Below are 16,932 nucleotides of genomic sequence, written 5' to 3' on the forward strand. Positions count from 1 at the left end.
GAGTTAAGACTAAAGAGTCAAATGATAGGGGCTGGGGTTGTGGCTCAATGGTAGAGTGCTTGCCTCCCACATTTGAGGCACTGGGTTCCATCCTCAACACCACATAAAGATAAATAAATGAAATAAAGGAATTGTGTCCATCTAGCAAAAAAAAAAAATCAGATAAAATTAACATTCCAGGATTTTGTAGGATTTTTATTAAAATTCAAAATCTGATTATCTCAAACTAGCAACAAAAGACCTAGAAGTTATTAATACAATATATTTGTGGAAACAAATATTATTTGCATTGACATTATTACACATACAGAAATACATTTAATATAGAAATATATCTGAAGTTGATCTTTTGTGTCTATGTGGTGCTAGAGATCCAACCCACAGCTTCATGCATGCTAGGCAAGCACTCTACTGGGTTGCATCCCCAGCCCTGAAGTTGAATCTTAATGCTCATAAACCTAACATTTTGTTATTCAAATTGATGTTAATTTTAAGTAGCAATATCCAATAACCAATATGATTGGAACAAGGAATACTTACATCTTAAGTTGTGTTACCTTTGCCTTTTCCTTATCTTTCTTTTCCCTTTATTTTGAATCTAAAGGATATTTTTAGAGTGAAAAAATAATTCTTAAGGTTTTAAACACTTGTATCTTCATTCTAGTAACAATCTTGAGTTTTTATGGAAGAGCCTAACCCCTCTCTTTGAACTGTATAGCTCCATTCCTTAAACACAATCTAAATTCAGTTCCTTTTTGCAAGTATGACATAAAAATCAGAACAAGAAGTACCTGACACATTTTTTGCATCTATAGTTGCATAAGATACATTTTAATAGGCGAGAGAAGAGCAAAAGTATAAGCCTACATAAATTTTTAACCCTGTGAATAATCTACATAAATCCTTTCATATTATTCCCCAATATGAGTACATTGTAATGATGATATATATGAGAATTTAAATCCAAGGCAGCCTGCAAGTAGAAGTTGTTATTTTTGTGGGCAGAAGTTTATTGTTAGAATACTAAATTAAAGCATCAGCACAAGATGTTAATAGATCATATCAGAGAGTACCTCAAATTGAGCCTCTAGTATGCCCTTTACAAAGTACCTCTCACACAGCATTTTCCTGTTCAAATATTAATTTCCGCATCACCTGGTATTTGGCAGGAAGCACACCATGAATTCCAGGATATTAATAGGCATCATTTTAAATTAAAGGTTCAATAATCAAATGCAATTTAAATTAGTTTTATTCTTTTTCTATTGTAGAATTTCTCAGAACCTTTCTTTGCTAATGACATTTTGACTTTCCAGAGGGCAACAGTGGTGGCTCCAGAATGTCTAAGAAGAGGAGTCTATCAAGAGTCTGCTTGGGCTATAAAACACTAGGATATATTGTTCAGGGATATTTGATTATTTTGTACATTGTTTAAGTGTATTTTGTGGTGATCTGGAGATGCTAATAGAGATAATAGGGGTGTTAGTGCTCTAAGCCACCTCTTAGCACTGTTATCAATAAGTGGCATTTCCATACATCTTTGACTACAGAGCCACTTCAAACCTGTATCCAAGGCACACATGTTAGGAAACACCAATATAAGTAGAACTTCTTTTGTCAAGATGCTTTAAGCGGTCCTATTCATTCCCAAGATCAGCTAATGCTTGCCCATATTTTCTTGTAATTTATATGGGTTATTTTCATTTAATGTTTTAATCCAATTGAAGTATATTTTTGTATATGATGTGAGTCAACTTTTTAAATCTATTTATTGCAAAATTTTGCATTCAATATGCTTTTACTTTTGTTTTCAGGTATAAAACCCTTCAGATCAAAGCTTACCAATAAATTCAATATATAAAACAGATCAATGTAATTGAAGTGAGAAAGAATGAGTTATTTCACTCAGTTAGCATCTCCTTTCTACCTGCCCCACCACAACTCCAGGGAATACTTTGAAAACCACTGGAAAAGTTTATCCTTTTATAAATGATGTCAAATGCCACCTCTAAAATATACTATATTTAAATTTTTGCCTGTTCAAGTTATTTTTCTTTTTATTCCAATCCCATACTTTTAAAGAATGAGTCTAAGCGATCTATAACATAACAAGACATTGAAATGTCTGAATAAATTTAAAAATGAGTTGTGAATGAATCCTCATTCATATATACACTTGTACTACTACTATTACTACTAATAATAATAATAAAAGGGAAATCAGTAGAGTAAAGCAAGCAGATCAGTGGGAGGTAGAAGGGGAGGGAAAGGGGATGAAAGGGATCAAATTATGCGCATGAACCAATATGGCATCTTGAATCCCACTATTATGTATAATTTTAATGCACCAATAAAAATATTTTCAGTGGGTTGTGGGGATATTGCCTATAAAATTAGCACAGATCTTTAAAAAATGTCCAGTGTTGACAAGTTGAATATATATACCTTTAATACAATGTAGAGGATGTTTAACTTGGTAAAACTATATATTGATATAGATATATCAGGAATTGAATCCAAGGGTGCTTCACCATTTAAGTTCCATCCCCAGCCCTTTAACACATTTATTTCTATTTTGAGATAGGGTCTTTCTAGGTTGCCCAAGCTAACCTTGAACTTGTGATTTCCTACCACAGCATCCCAAGTCACTGGCATTACAGGCATATACCACCATGACCAGCTTCACAAATAAGTACTTTTATAATGTATGTTAAAAGTTTACATAAGGGGCTGAGATATAGCTCAGTTGGGGGGATATAGCTCAGTTGGTAGAGTGCTTGCCTTGCATGCACAAGGCCCTGATTTGATCCCCAGCACCACACACACAAAAAAAAGTTTACATAGTTCATCACTTAGGATTTAATCCTGAAGAAATAGAAATGTATGGGAAAGTTTTGCTATTGTTTATATTATTGCTAATATTGAAGATGATCTAAATGTTTAACAGATGGAACTGGTTAAATGAATCATTATATCCCTCATGAGGTGAGATACTTTTTGGCCATTAAAGTGGTATTGTAGAGGGGCTATATATAGCTCAGTTGGTAGAGTGCTTGCCTTGCATGTACAAGGTTCCAAGTTCAATCCCCAGCACCACACAAAAAAACTATCCCTATCTGATTGGAATTATCATTTATAGACAAGAAAACACTCAGAGAAGGTAGGTGACATTCAAACAGCTAATAAAGTAGTTTATTATTCAACCTATAGCTACTTGTAACCTTGTTCTTGAGCACTGTCCTAATGATATGGGAAATATTCACTGTTTACTGATAGGTTTTTTAAAAGCAATTTGACAAAACTCCCTCCTATATGCAATCCCTTCCTCCTTTACAAAGTGATGGTGCTTGGTAATTTTTTTCCTCCAAATGAATTTACCTTTATATATGTGTGTGTGTGTGTGTGTGTACACATACAATCAAACATTTTATTGATTTTAGAGACAGACTAGAGACAAACTGAGTAGAATACAGGTGGATGGTTGACCTTTAACTCAGAGGGTCCTTTCTCTGGATGGTGATTAAAAATGCTGATCCTGGACCCCACCTATCTAGATTGAATCCCAGCTCTGTTATTTATTAGATGTTTGAACTTGGGCAACTTCTTTTTCCCTCCTGTGCTTCTGTGCCTTTATCTATAAAAAGAAGGTGGTCATTACACCTACCTTATAAGATTGTGGTGAGAATTAAACTAGTAATGTGTGTAGAGTGCTTAGAACAGTGCTGGGAAATGGTAAGTACTCAAACATTAGCTATAATTGCTACTATTATTAGACAAGTGTGAAGAAAGCCAGACATAGAGGCACACACTTGTAATTCAGCAACTCAGTAGGTTGAGGCAGGAGAACTGCAAATTCAAAGTGAGCCTGGGCAATTTAGCAAGATTGTCTCAAAATGAAAAAGGGTTGGGGATATAGCTCAGTGGTAAAGTACCCCTGGGTTCAATCACTTGTACAAAAAAAGAGAGAAGAAGAAAAATTGCTTGGGTTCTTACGATGTATCATATACCTGCATGATTTATCTGATCTCTGTGAGTTAGAAATGTTTATTCCCCTACCCTTTTTTCTGGTATCAGCAACTGAACTCCAAGGTGCTGGGGGTACTACATCCCCAGCTTTTTAAATTTTGTATTTTTAATTTTTTGAGATAGGGTCTTTCTATGTTGCCAAAACTGGCCTGAAACTTGAGATCCTCCTGCCTCAGGCTCCTGAATAGCTGATATTGCAGGTGTGCACCGCCATGTCCAGCTTTTTATATAGATGATGATGAAACTAAAATTTAGGGAAGTCACATATAGTAGGAATAGAATGAATCATTAGACCCATTTCTAGAACTAAGAACAACATAAATACCAAAAGCTACCTAATCAGGAGGTAACAAAATGCTGACAAGTAAAAGGGTCAGACCTGGAGGTGTAAGTCTGTGCTCCCAGCTACTCAGGAGGCTGAAGGCAGGAGGATTGAAAGTTCGAGGACAATCTAGGGCAATTTAGTAAGACCTATCTAAAAATAAAAAGGGTTGGGGATGTCACCCAGTGATAGAGCACTTACCCATTGTGCACAAGATCCTGAGTCCAATCCCCAGTACCACAACAAACAAACCAAAAGAGAGAGAGAGAGAGAGAGAGAGAAACAACTCTGCAAAGCTGTACCCCCATCTAGGATCAAGGGGCATTGTTTTAAGATACTGGATTGCCTGGATGCCCAATGTGGTATCAGAAAACTGTGCTTTGAACTCCTAACTTTTTGATGCTGATTGTATTTTCTGTAAATGTTTCCTGTTTTGTTCTCCTTTCATATGTACTAAAATGATTTCTGAATTTTCATTTGTGCTTTGGGAGAGTAGGATAGATAAAAGGGATCTTTGGCCTTCTTGTGCTGGAACTTTCAAGAACATGCTAATTAGAAACCAGGTGTGCTGGGCTTCAAATCTAAGAAGCCCAAGAGGGAAAAGTAATACAGGGAGGAAAAGATTTTTCCCCAAAGTCTTCTGAGTCTTGTCTGATCTAACTTTGGAAGGGTTTGAACAATGTTTCCCAGAGGATGGCCTTTCACTTACTTATCTGTCCAGCATGACTCATTCCTGAGAATGTTGAGTAAGTGAAATTTTCCAGTGTTCAGTTCAATGTTTCTGTGACTTATAAAACATGATGATGTAGAGGGAGCCTGGGCTTTGGAGTCAGGCTACTTTGTCACTTAGAAACTATGTAATTTGGGACCAGCTAACATCTCTGGGCTTCCTCCTCTATAAAGTGGGAATAAATGAAATCTTTCTAGAATTTAGTTTGAAAGTAAAATGAGGCAGCAAAAATGAAAGTGAACAGCTGGGTGTGATGCTGCAGGCCTGTAATCCCCAGTGACTCGGGAAGCTGAGGCAGGAGGATCACAAAGTTTGAGGCCCAGCTTGGGCCACTTAACATGACCTTGTCTCAAGGAAAAAAGAAAAATAGGGGATGTAGCTCAGTGATAGAGCACCTGTGGGTTTAATCCCCAGTACTGAAGAAAAAGAGAGAGGGAAGGAGGAAGGGGTGGGGGTGGGGGCAAGAAGGAAGAAAAGAAGGTGGACAGTATAACCACTGGCACATACGGCACTTAGGGTCTTTCTCCTCCATGTCAGATTGTGGGTTTTGGAGAGCATTTGGCTACATCTTTTACTTATTTTTAACTTTTTTTTTTATATCTAGTGTGGCAATTCGTTTATAGACAGCATTCTATAAATGCTGACTGAACAATACTGGCATACATGCATAAGAATTTAACAATGGGTAAAGAAACTTTAGAAGTGTTTTAATGCTTCCTAATCTATGTACTCTGTCACAGAGAAAAAAAAAAACTTCCTTTACTTAAATGATTGAAAGCAAATTCTAAATATCATATAATTTTGTCCTCTTATATATCAAGTATCCATCTCTGAAATATGAATATTTTCTTATATACCACAAAGCCATATTCACAAAACTAACAATTTATTAGTATTTCTAATACCAGTTCTGTAACCAAATATCCTCGATTGTCTCAAAAATATCTTTTTATAATTCATTTATTGGAATCAGGATTAAAATATTGTACACGCAATATTTTTGTTAGACCTTTTAATTCTCTTTTAATTCAGGACACTGCTTTTTCTTTTCTCTCTCCTTTTTTTTTTAAAAAAAATTTCTCTCTTAAAAAATTATGTCATTGACTCCTAGAAACTGAATTGTCATGTAAAATGTCTCAACACTTCATAATAAAAACTTAATTAAAATTTTAAAAATAGGGCAAGATATGGGGTTTGAGGCTTGGCTTGAAACTTCCAGTAAGTCAGACCATCTCTTTGCAATGTTCTTTTAAGTGTCCAGTATACAATGCAACCCAGTGAACTGTAAAACTCACCATACTTGGCACACATATGCAAGCTGTTTAATAAGAATGTGCTTAATATTTTAATGTTAACAACCAGTATTCTTAGATTCTTGACCTGCTTACTCACTGTGATTTGTCAACTGTTATTAAGTTAACCAAATATGAAAGTAGCACACAGTTTCTGAAACATTTTTTAAAACAATTTAGGTAATGCTTCAGCTTGCTAACCTCAGCCTTTTTACTTCAGAAATTAGAAAATTAAAAATAGGTGAAGTAGAGATAGCATCAATAAAAAACCAAGTTTGTTTCCACTTTTAAGGATGCATAGAAGCAGCAGTGACCAAACAATACAAGTGTTCTTCACCTCAATCTCCGTCTTCCCTAAGAAGAACCCTTTGATTGCTTTGCTATAATTAATTAGCCTCTGTTGCCAATGGAGTAGCAACTAGAATTAAATCACTGGGTGTTTGGTTATTGTTGCTTTGACACATTGTAGTATAATGTCTATCATTGTAAAATTAAAGTACAATGATTTTAAATATCCATTTAATGTTAATCATTTTGAAGTTTACTAGTTTGAGGATTCAAAGCAAGGGTATAATTCTAAAGCAAGCAAAAAAAGATATTTGAAGAATACTATTTTTTATCTTTTTTATTTTTTTAATATTTATTTTTTAGTTGTAGTTGGACACAAGACCTTTATTTTACTTATTTATTTTTATGTGGTGCTGAGGATAAAACCCAGGGCCGCGCACAAGTGAGGTGAGCACTCTACCACTGAGCCATAACCCAAGCCCTTATCTTTTTTTTTTTAATTGTAGATGGACACAATATCTCTATGTTTTTTATTTATTTATTTTTATGTGGTGCTGAAGATTGAACCCAGTGCCTCACATGTGCTAGGTGAGTGTTTTACCACTGAGTCACCACCCCAGCCCCAAGAACAATGGTTATTTATTTTCCACTGATTTGTGCTCACACATTCTAGACTTCATCCTAGCTCTACCACTTACTAAGCACACTTTTTTCTCATGTAAAATGTATATTTCCTACTTCATATAAGACTTGGGACTGAGGTTGTAGCTCAGGGGTAGAGTGTTTGCCTAGCATGTGTGAGGCCCTGGGTTTGATTCTCAGCACCATATATAAATGAATAAAATAAAGGTCCATTGACAACTAATAAATTTAAAAAAAAAAGACTTAAAGATAATAACTGAAATAGCGAATTTAAAGCATAGCTTGGGTAATTTTGGGCATGTCCTTTGGATCAAGCCGTAAACTAGAAGGCATTTAAATTTTTTTTATATGGACTCAATGTCTTTATTTCTTTTTATGTGGTGCTAGGATCAAACCCAGGGCCTCACACTTGCAAGGCAAGTGCTCTACCACTGAGCTACAACTCCAGTCCTAGAAGGCATTTAAAAAAATTTTTTTTAGTTGTTGATAGACCTTTATTTTATTCACTTATTTATATGTGGTGCTGAGAATCAAACCCAGTGCCTATACATGCAAAGCAAGTACTCTGCCACTGAGCCACAACCTCAGCCCTAGAAGGCATTTTATAGCCACATGTATTAGTTACTTTGAGATGAAAGAGACAGAGGGTTGGGAGCCAGGATTCTTGAATCCTCCATTTTCCATCAACCAGCTACTATTGCTTCAGCCACCTCCACTCTCAATACCTTTAACAAATAAGCATGGAGTGGACCCCCAGCCTGGACAGCCACTAGCCATATATATGGCTAGAACCTCAATGTAGAGTCTGGGATGAATTTTGTAGTCACTGAATGACCTTTTCCATCCTCACTGATCAGTCACTCCTATAATTAGTGTTCCATTAGCTCTTTGGATTTATCATATCCTGCCTTGTATTATACTTATTTGTATATAAAATATACCTAAAACTAAGTATCTTGAGAGCAGTGGTCATATCTTATTTACCTTTCTAATTTCTTGTACTAAGCATAGAACTTTTTAATGTCATGAGAACTTGATAAATGTTCATTTAATTGGTTGCCCAGGATGCAAAGGTGAAAAGACATTGTCTCTGCTCTCATGGAGTTCACAGTTTTAGTTGTGTTTGACTCAGGAATCACCTTTAATAATAAAAGAATAAATTCAGGATTTATAGGTCACAGGAATCCTACAAGAAAGTAATTTGCTACCTTAAATGTAGTAGTTACAATTTATTGGATCGCAGCTATGTCAGGAACTGTATGAGTTGTTTTGCTTACCGCCCATAATCAAATCCTCACAATACTGCTCTTTAAAGATGAACAAATAGAAACTTGAAGAGGTCATGCAATTTGCCTCAAATCATAATAGCAAGTAAACTGAATTATAACTAAACTCATGTCTTATTGTTTCTCCATATCAACTCACCAATGAAGATTCCAAGCTTTAGAAAATCTGTCTGAAAATTTTTAAGAATCCCAATATTTTATGTGAAACCCACAAGACACATAAAATTTTAAAGATTCTTTGAGATGAAGACTTTGGTTCAGTATAGGGACTGAGAGAATGAAATGAAAACATAGCTCCTTGTACCTAGGAACTGGGTTATGAACAGATGTGTCTAGGATGCTGTGGAGCATGCCCCGTTTCCATACTCTAATAAGCCAGCTCCTCCCCTCAATCCAGAAAAACATGAGTAAATCTGTCCAAGTATGCAAATTCCCAAAACATTCCTTCCAGTGCCAGTGCTTTTCTTTATTGCCAGTAGCAAAATGCATTATATGATTCTAATTGTACTGTCTCTAACATTTTCTTACCATCATGCAATCAAAAATTAACTTCCAAATAAATAAATGAGAAAGACATTTTTTTCTTTTTTCATTGACATCATTATTTTTTAAATTGTGGTAAAACACATAACACAAAATTTACCAGCTTGACCATCTTTAAGTATATACTTCAGTAATAAGTACACTCAAACTCTAGAACTCTTCATCTTGCAAAACTGAAATTCTGTATTAGTCAGTTTTTTGTTGCTGTGACCAAATTACTTGACATAAACAATTAAAAGAGGAAAGATTTATTTGGGCTCATAGTTTCAGAGGTTTCAGTCTATGGTTGGCTGGCTCCATTGCTTTGGGCCTGAGATAAGCCGGAACATCATGGCAAAAAGATGAGGCAGAACAAAGCTAGCTGCTCATCTCATGGTGGTCAGAACAGAGAACAAGGGTTGGGGGGGGGGAACAGAGACAAGAAATATCCTTCCAGGGCATGCCTCCAGTGACCTATCTTCTGCAACAAGGCCCCATCTCCTAGAGTTTCCACCATCTCCCACTAATGCCGCCCAGCCATGAACCTTCAATGGATTCATGAAATTAGAACTCTCATGACCCAAAGTTCCACCTCTGAACATTGCTACATTAGGGACTAAGCAATGTCAACACATGAGCTTTGGCGGGGAAGTTTCTTCTCCAAACCATAACAATTTGTATAGCCACTGAACAATCCCCATTCTCCTTCCATCCCCACCCCTGGCAACCATCATTTTCCTCTCTGTCTCTATGACTTTGAGTACTCTAGGAACTCATATAAATGGAAGCATATAAACTGGGCACCTATAATCCTAGCAACTCAGGAAGTTCAGACAAAAGGATGCCAAGTTTGAGGACAGCCTCAGCAACTTAGTGAGATCCTAAGCAATTTAGCAAGACTTTCTCTCAACATAAAAAATTAAAAGGGTTGGGCATGTAGTTCATTGGTAAAGTGCTCCTGGGTTCAATAATTATTGGGCTGGGGGTATAACTCAATAGTAAAGTACTTCCCTCATATGCACAAAGCCCTGGGTCCAATCTCAACCTGGCAAAAAAAAAAAAAAAAAAAGAGGAAATTTTCTTTTTACTTTGAAACAATAATATCTCTCTCTCTCTCTCTCTCTCTCTCACACACACACACACACACACACACACACACACACATTCAGTGCTGGGGATTCAATCCAGGGCTTTGTCCAGATAAGACAAGCACTCTGAGCTATATCCCTAGAATCAAAGTAAAATGTTTTAAAAATTAATGTCTTCCTCCTAATGATGATCTTAAGATATTTCATGGTGATTTTATAGTTCTATCACTGATTGAATTATTTTTAAAGCCCCTCTTTTTGAATTGTCTTCAAAAGCCAAAAAATAGGGCTGTGGCTGTGGCTCAGCGGTAGCGCACTTGCCTGGCACGTGTGAAGCACTGGTGTCGATTCCTAGCACCACATATAAATAAATAAAGGTCTATCAACAACTAAAGAGGTATTTAAAAAAATTTAAAAAGCCAAAAAGTATAAGGTTGTTAAAATCAGAAGAGTGAGAAGAAACCTGAACAGTTATCTAGTCCAATCTTTTAACCATTCCAAAAAATTATGTCAAATACCATAATTTTATTAGCTAACTTTTCAAATAATTAACATTTGAGTTGTGCTCCAAAATGTCCCCTTTATAAACTTTATGTGAATTTTTGGGTACATATATCTTTGGAGACATTTGGGGGATATTTTAGTGCTCTAGATTCTTAAAAAATAGAATTACTGGATCAAAGAATATGTACATTTGAAATCCAGTTTGCCAACCACAGAAGCTGTATAATTTCACCAACAGTTCACGGACATACACTAACTTGGAATGCTATTATCAATCTTTTACTTTTCTGCCATTCTGGTAGGCAGGGACCTACTAAAGTAGAGTCAGTAGGAGCAGCCTGCCCCTGTAAAAAGGACTAGAGATGTGGTCCAGTAGAAGGGTACTCCTGGGTTCAATTCCTGGTATGTTAAAAAAAAAAAAAAAAAGCAGAGAGAGAGAGAGTGTGAGAGAGAATTTTAATATTTATTTATTTATTTATTTTAGTTTTTGGCGGACACAACATCTTTGTTTGTATGTGGTGCTGAGGATCGAACCCGGGCTGCACGCATGCCAGGCGAGCGCACTACCGCTTGAGCCACATCCCCAGCCCCTGTAAGGATATTTTAACAATTAAGTTTATTTAAAATTAATTGCTGGAGCATGGTGACTAATTTTATTTTTAAAAATCTTGAACAGGGCTGGGGTTGTGGCTCAGCGGAACAGTGCTCACCTCACTCGTGCGGGAACCTGCGTTTGATCTTCAGCACCACATAAAAATAAATGAATAAAATAAAGGTATTGTGTCCAGTTAAATATATATATATATATATATATAAATTCAGTTGATTGGCCAACTGTTAAAAAAAAAATCTTGTACAGATAACACAGTCTCTTACTGCTTTTTTTTTTTTTTAACATACCAGGAATTGAACCCAGGGGTACCCTTCTACTGGACCATATCTCTAGTCCTTTTTATTTTTGTTTTGAGACAATGTCTCACTAAATTTCCTAGTCTGGGGCTGGGGTTGTAGCTCAGCAGTAGAGCGCTCGCCTAGCATGCACGAGACCCTGGGTTCGATCCTCAACACCACATAAAACTAAATAAACAAAATAAAGGTATTGTGTCTAACCAAAAAATAAATATTTTTTAAAAAAATTTCCTAGTCTGGCCTCAAATTTGGGATCTTCTGTTGCCTGCCTTTTCCGGGCTATTGCTTATTCTGCCCACCCACTTTGGTTTACTACTAATGATAAGTTAAGAAAAATAAAATAAAATAAAATAAAAGCTGTCTTGCTTAATTTGCATTTTTATGATTAGTACTGAGATTGAACATACACTTCTTTGTTTATTGACAATTGATATTTCTAAGTAAATTGCCAGGACCGGGGTTGTGGCAGTGGTAGAGCTCTTGCCTAGCCAGCATGAGGCATTGGGTTCACTCTGCTCCCCAGCACCACATTAAAAACAAACAAACAAACAAAGTGAATTGCCTACTCAAATCCTTACCCCATTTTTCTTTTTTGATTATTTTCTTCTGTATCTTTTTCTTATTATTTTAAAGAAACTCTTTATATATTGTAAATAATAATCCTTTGTTACATATGTGGCACACATTCTTTGTTCTTAAAATTTTTGAAAGGGGGTCTAGCTGAATTGCTAAGACTGGCCTTGAACTCAAGCTCCTCCTGCCTCATTCTCCTAATTGACTAGGATTACAGGCACACATCACAGCACCCAGATTAGTCACTCATATTTTAACTTTATGGTCTCTTATGGTGGTGTTTGGAGAGGATACAAATGGGTTTTTATTTCATTTAAATTAATTTTAAAATAAAAAATATTAGGACCCAGGGAAATGTTTCAAAAACCTATTTATCAAAACTCCAAGTACTAAAAGCTCTTTGCTATCTGAACTTGGAGCAATGCCCAGGATCAAAACAAATCATAGTAAAAGACTCCCAGCGTGCCTTGTAGAACTCTCATTTCCTACCCTGCCCTGCTGCACACTGTTAACCTCAGCGATTCTTAGGGGAGAAGGAAGAAGATAAGGTAAAGTAGAGTTGGAATCTGTATAAAGTGCTAAGTCTTCATGTAATTGAATCAGCTTCTCACATCCTTCATGGCTTTCTGTACTCTGTCAGGCTAAGAAAGTTCTCTCCTACCTGGAGTTTACAAAACTACTTTTCTATGCCTTCTATAAGTAGTTTTATAGTTTTAGTTATTCGTTTTGTTTTTCCCATTTAGATTTCTAAACCAAAGCTGGCTGTAGTGGCAGACACCTGTAGTCCCAGCTACCAGGGAGGCTGAGGCAGGAGGATCACTTAAGCCCAGGAGTACTGACTGGGTCAGCCTGGACAACACAGCAGGACTCTATCTCAAAACAAACAAACTGTGTGTAGATCTTTCAAACATTAGTAAATTTACATAGAGCCAGTTATCCTTGTGCTGTTGATTGAATACTCTAGTTTTCCCTCACTAATTTGAAATACCACCTTGAATACTTGAATAGGAGTGAAATCTTATGTGTATGAACCTATCTGGGTTATTTTCTGGACTCTGTTGCACCATGTAGTTTTTCAGTTCTTTTGTCTTATATTATTTTGTTACAAGTTGTATTCCAAAACTTTCTAGGCTATTTTCAAACATTTACCTTCCTGATAAACTAGGCAATCAAAACAAAAAAAAATTTTTTTTTTTTTGTACCAGGGATGGAACTCAGGGCCACTCAACCACTGAGACACATCTCCAGCCCTATTTGTATTTTATTTAGAGACAGGGTCTCACTGAGTTGCTTAGCGCCTTGCTTTTGCTGAGGCTGGCTTTGAACTCGGGATCCTCCTGCCTCAGCCCACCAAGCTGCTGGGATTACAGCTGTGTGCCACCACACCCGGCTGACATCAACTTTTAAATGTAAAAGATTTCATTGGGATTTTGGTGAACATTTTTTAGAATTCATAGCTCCATGTGGGGATAATTATTTAAACAGGTTTTGAGCATTCCTTATGAATATATTTCTAGGCATTTTATATTTATGATATTATAAATGAGATTTATATATGTACAAATATATATCATATATATTATGTATATAATTTTAAAATTATATATATACTATATATATATAGTTTTTTGTGTGGTACTGGTGATTGAATTTTGAATTCAGGGACATTTTACCACTGAACTACATCCCCAGTCCTTTTTATTTTTTTATTTTAAGACAGGGTCTCCCTAAGTTTCCCATGTTGGCCTTGAACTTGAGATCCTCCTTCCTCAGCCACCTCCTGAGTCACTGGGATAACAGGCCCGCACCACCATACTGGCTATATTTTCAAATAGGTTCTTTCCAGTACATAGTAAAATTATGACCATGTATTATTTATTTAACCTCTCCTCCATTTCTGGACAAAATTGTTCCAAATTTTGATAATTATATCTAGCATTGCTATAAACATCTTTAATTAGATCATTTTCTCCCTTCAGATTTCCTCCCATGACTAGAAAAAAAAAGATTCAATGTAACTTTCTAGCTCTTATCACATATCACACTGCAACGTGTCCTGAGGAAACAGCCCCATTCCCAGTGCTGCCTGGAATAACCCCAGAGTATCAGGAAAAACAACAACAGTGAAGATAGACAACGAGGATGATGAGTCCCTTTGTGGAGAGCTGGACACTGTGTCCAGGGCTCCACTAACAACTTTTCTCATTTAGTCCTCAAGATGTGTCTATACAAATGCCATAAGGGTTGGGGTTGTGGCTCAGTGGTAGAGCACTTGCCTAGCATGCATGAGGAACTGGGTTGGATCCCCAGCACCACCTTAAAAAAAATAAAGGTATTGTGTCCCTCTACAACTAAAAATATATTTTTTAATGCTGTTACTGTTTCATGTGTACAGATAGGGAAACCAAAGAACAAAGGGGAGGTCACCTACTCTGCCCCTCACAGTTGGTAAAAGGCAGAGTTGATACATCATGTTCTAGGGTCAATGTCATCTTCCTATGTCTTTCCAATACCAATTGTTTTTATTTTTACATTACAATTTTAAATTTACCAGATGCATGAGACCTGAAATTTATTTTTATTAATAAGTTGGCATGCAACTTGTTAAACTGCTTTTTAAAATCTGTTTTGACCACTTATCCAATAGACTAGTGGTGTTAATTATGTATTTGTGGGAAAGTTTGTAAGGATCCTATTTTTTTCCCATACCTTTACAAATATTCTTGGGTTTTCTTGCTACTACTTCTTCCTTTCTTCCATTTATCCTAAATTATATCTTCTGTAACTTTGTATCTGAAAATTCTATTATTAGCATATATAATTGTATATTATTTGTGGTTACATGGAACACTCTTATCTTATTAATGTTGTAGTAGTTGTAGTAACAGTAAATAATCAATAATAATAGCAGCTTTCAAACATTGAGTGCCTACTAAGTAGTAAAGACATTATATACATAATCTCATTTAATATTCATTATAATCCAATGAGATATCCTCATTTTACAGATAAAGAAGCAGGCTCAAACCTATTTATCAATTTGCCCAAGGATATGCACATAGTAAATAAAAGGAAAGCGAGTCATATTCCAAAGTCCACGTTCTTTTTTTCCATATTTTTTATTAGTGCATTATAGTTGTGCACAATGGTGGAATCAATTGTCAGATATTCATACATGTACATAATATAACCACATAATTTGGCCAACATCATTCCCCAGTTTTTCCTCCTTCCCTCTCTTTGGTCCCTTTCCTCTACTGACCTCCCTTTTATTTTCACAAGATTTCCCCACACTTTTCTTTTCCTTCTTCCTCAATAGCTTACAAATATGAAAGAAAATATGCAACCCTTGACCTGCTGAGTTTGCAAAGCCCGCATTCTTAATAACTGTACTGTCTAACCCTAGGTTAAGTGTAAAGTTGACATGTTTTCTTTGGGAAATGTTCTTTATTGTGTTAAGAAAGAAAATCTCCATATCATGTTATTTATTTGTTTACTTATTTACATTAAAAAAAATTGAGACATAATATTTGTACATCTTTATGGGTACATTATCGTACAATACAGTATATAATGCATAATAATCAAATCAGGATAATATGCATTTATATATATTTAAATTTTACCATACCAATTTATTAAAGGCTTTAACTTTTTAAAAAAGACTTTTTCAGTTTTATCAAATATTTATAAGGAACCCCTGCCATCTCCCTTGCCTACTCTAGCTAGCTCCTTGGGCCTCTTGTAATCTGGGCGTTCCCAGTCTAGCCTCCAGGGGGCACTGTTTCTCCTTTAATATTGTGACTGGAGCATTTGCCTCAATTCCCTTGAATACTAATGAGACCCAGAAAAATATTTTAAAACTTTACAAAGTGCTTCAGACCAATAGATAACAAATGACTGCAGGAAGTAATATACAACTACATAATTTGGTTCACTGAATGCAGTATAGACAGTACAGTGCTTGACACTAAAAGGGTTCTTCCCTACTATAAACACAAAACAGAAATCACTTTTTCCTACCTTGCGTAATATTCTCAAGCCAGCCCAATTCTTCCAAAACCAAGATTGGTAAGGTTAGTTCCACAGAAGGACCTCCTTCTAAATTCTGGTTTTCAGTTTCAATACCTGCCTTTTCTTTAGATGATGGGCACTAAGCATTCTAGCCCTCTTCTGCTATTGTTTGGGTGTGATTTGTTTCCCAAAGGTTTGTATGTTGGAAGTATGGTCCCCAGTGTGGCAGTGTTGAGGTGATAAAATTTTTTAAGGGTTAATCCTGATGAAAAGTGACTAGGTCATGGGGGTTCTACCTTCACAAATAGATTAATGCTGATCTTAAGGAGTGTGTTGGGTCTCTGGGAAGGGGATTAGTTCCCAAGAAAGGGGTTGTTATAAAAGAGCAAGCCTGAGCTGAGCATGATGGTACACACCTGTAATCACAGCTATTTAGGAGACTGAGGCAGGAGAATCACAAATTCAATGCCAGCCTGAACGATTTAGTGAGACCCTGTCTAAAAAAAAAAAAAATGCTGGGGATGTAGCTCAGTGGTAGAGCATTTGCCTAGTATGTGTAAGACCCTGGGTTCAATCCCCAGTCACACACACACACACACACACACAGAGAGAGAGAGAGAGAGAGAGAGAGAAACAAACCTGGACTCTCTCCATTCTCTTGCTTCTTTTTTGCCATGTGAGCTCTTCCACACAGGCTGTTTGCCTTTGGTACATGCTCCCTTCGTGATGTGGTGCA

The sequence above is a fragment of the Marmota flaviventris genome, chromosome 15, assembly GCF_047511675.1.
Source record: "Marmota flaviventris isolate mMarFla1 chromosome 15, mMarFla1.hap1, whole genome shotgun sequence".
Lineage (NCBI taxonomy): Eukaryota > Metazoa > Chordata > Mammalia > Rodentia > Sciuridae > Marmota > Marmota flaviventris.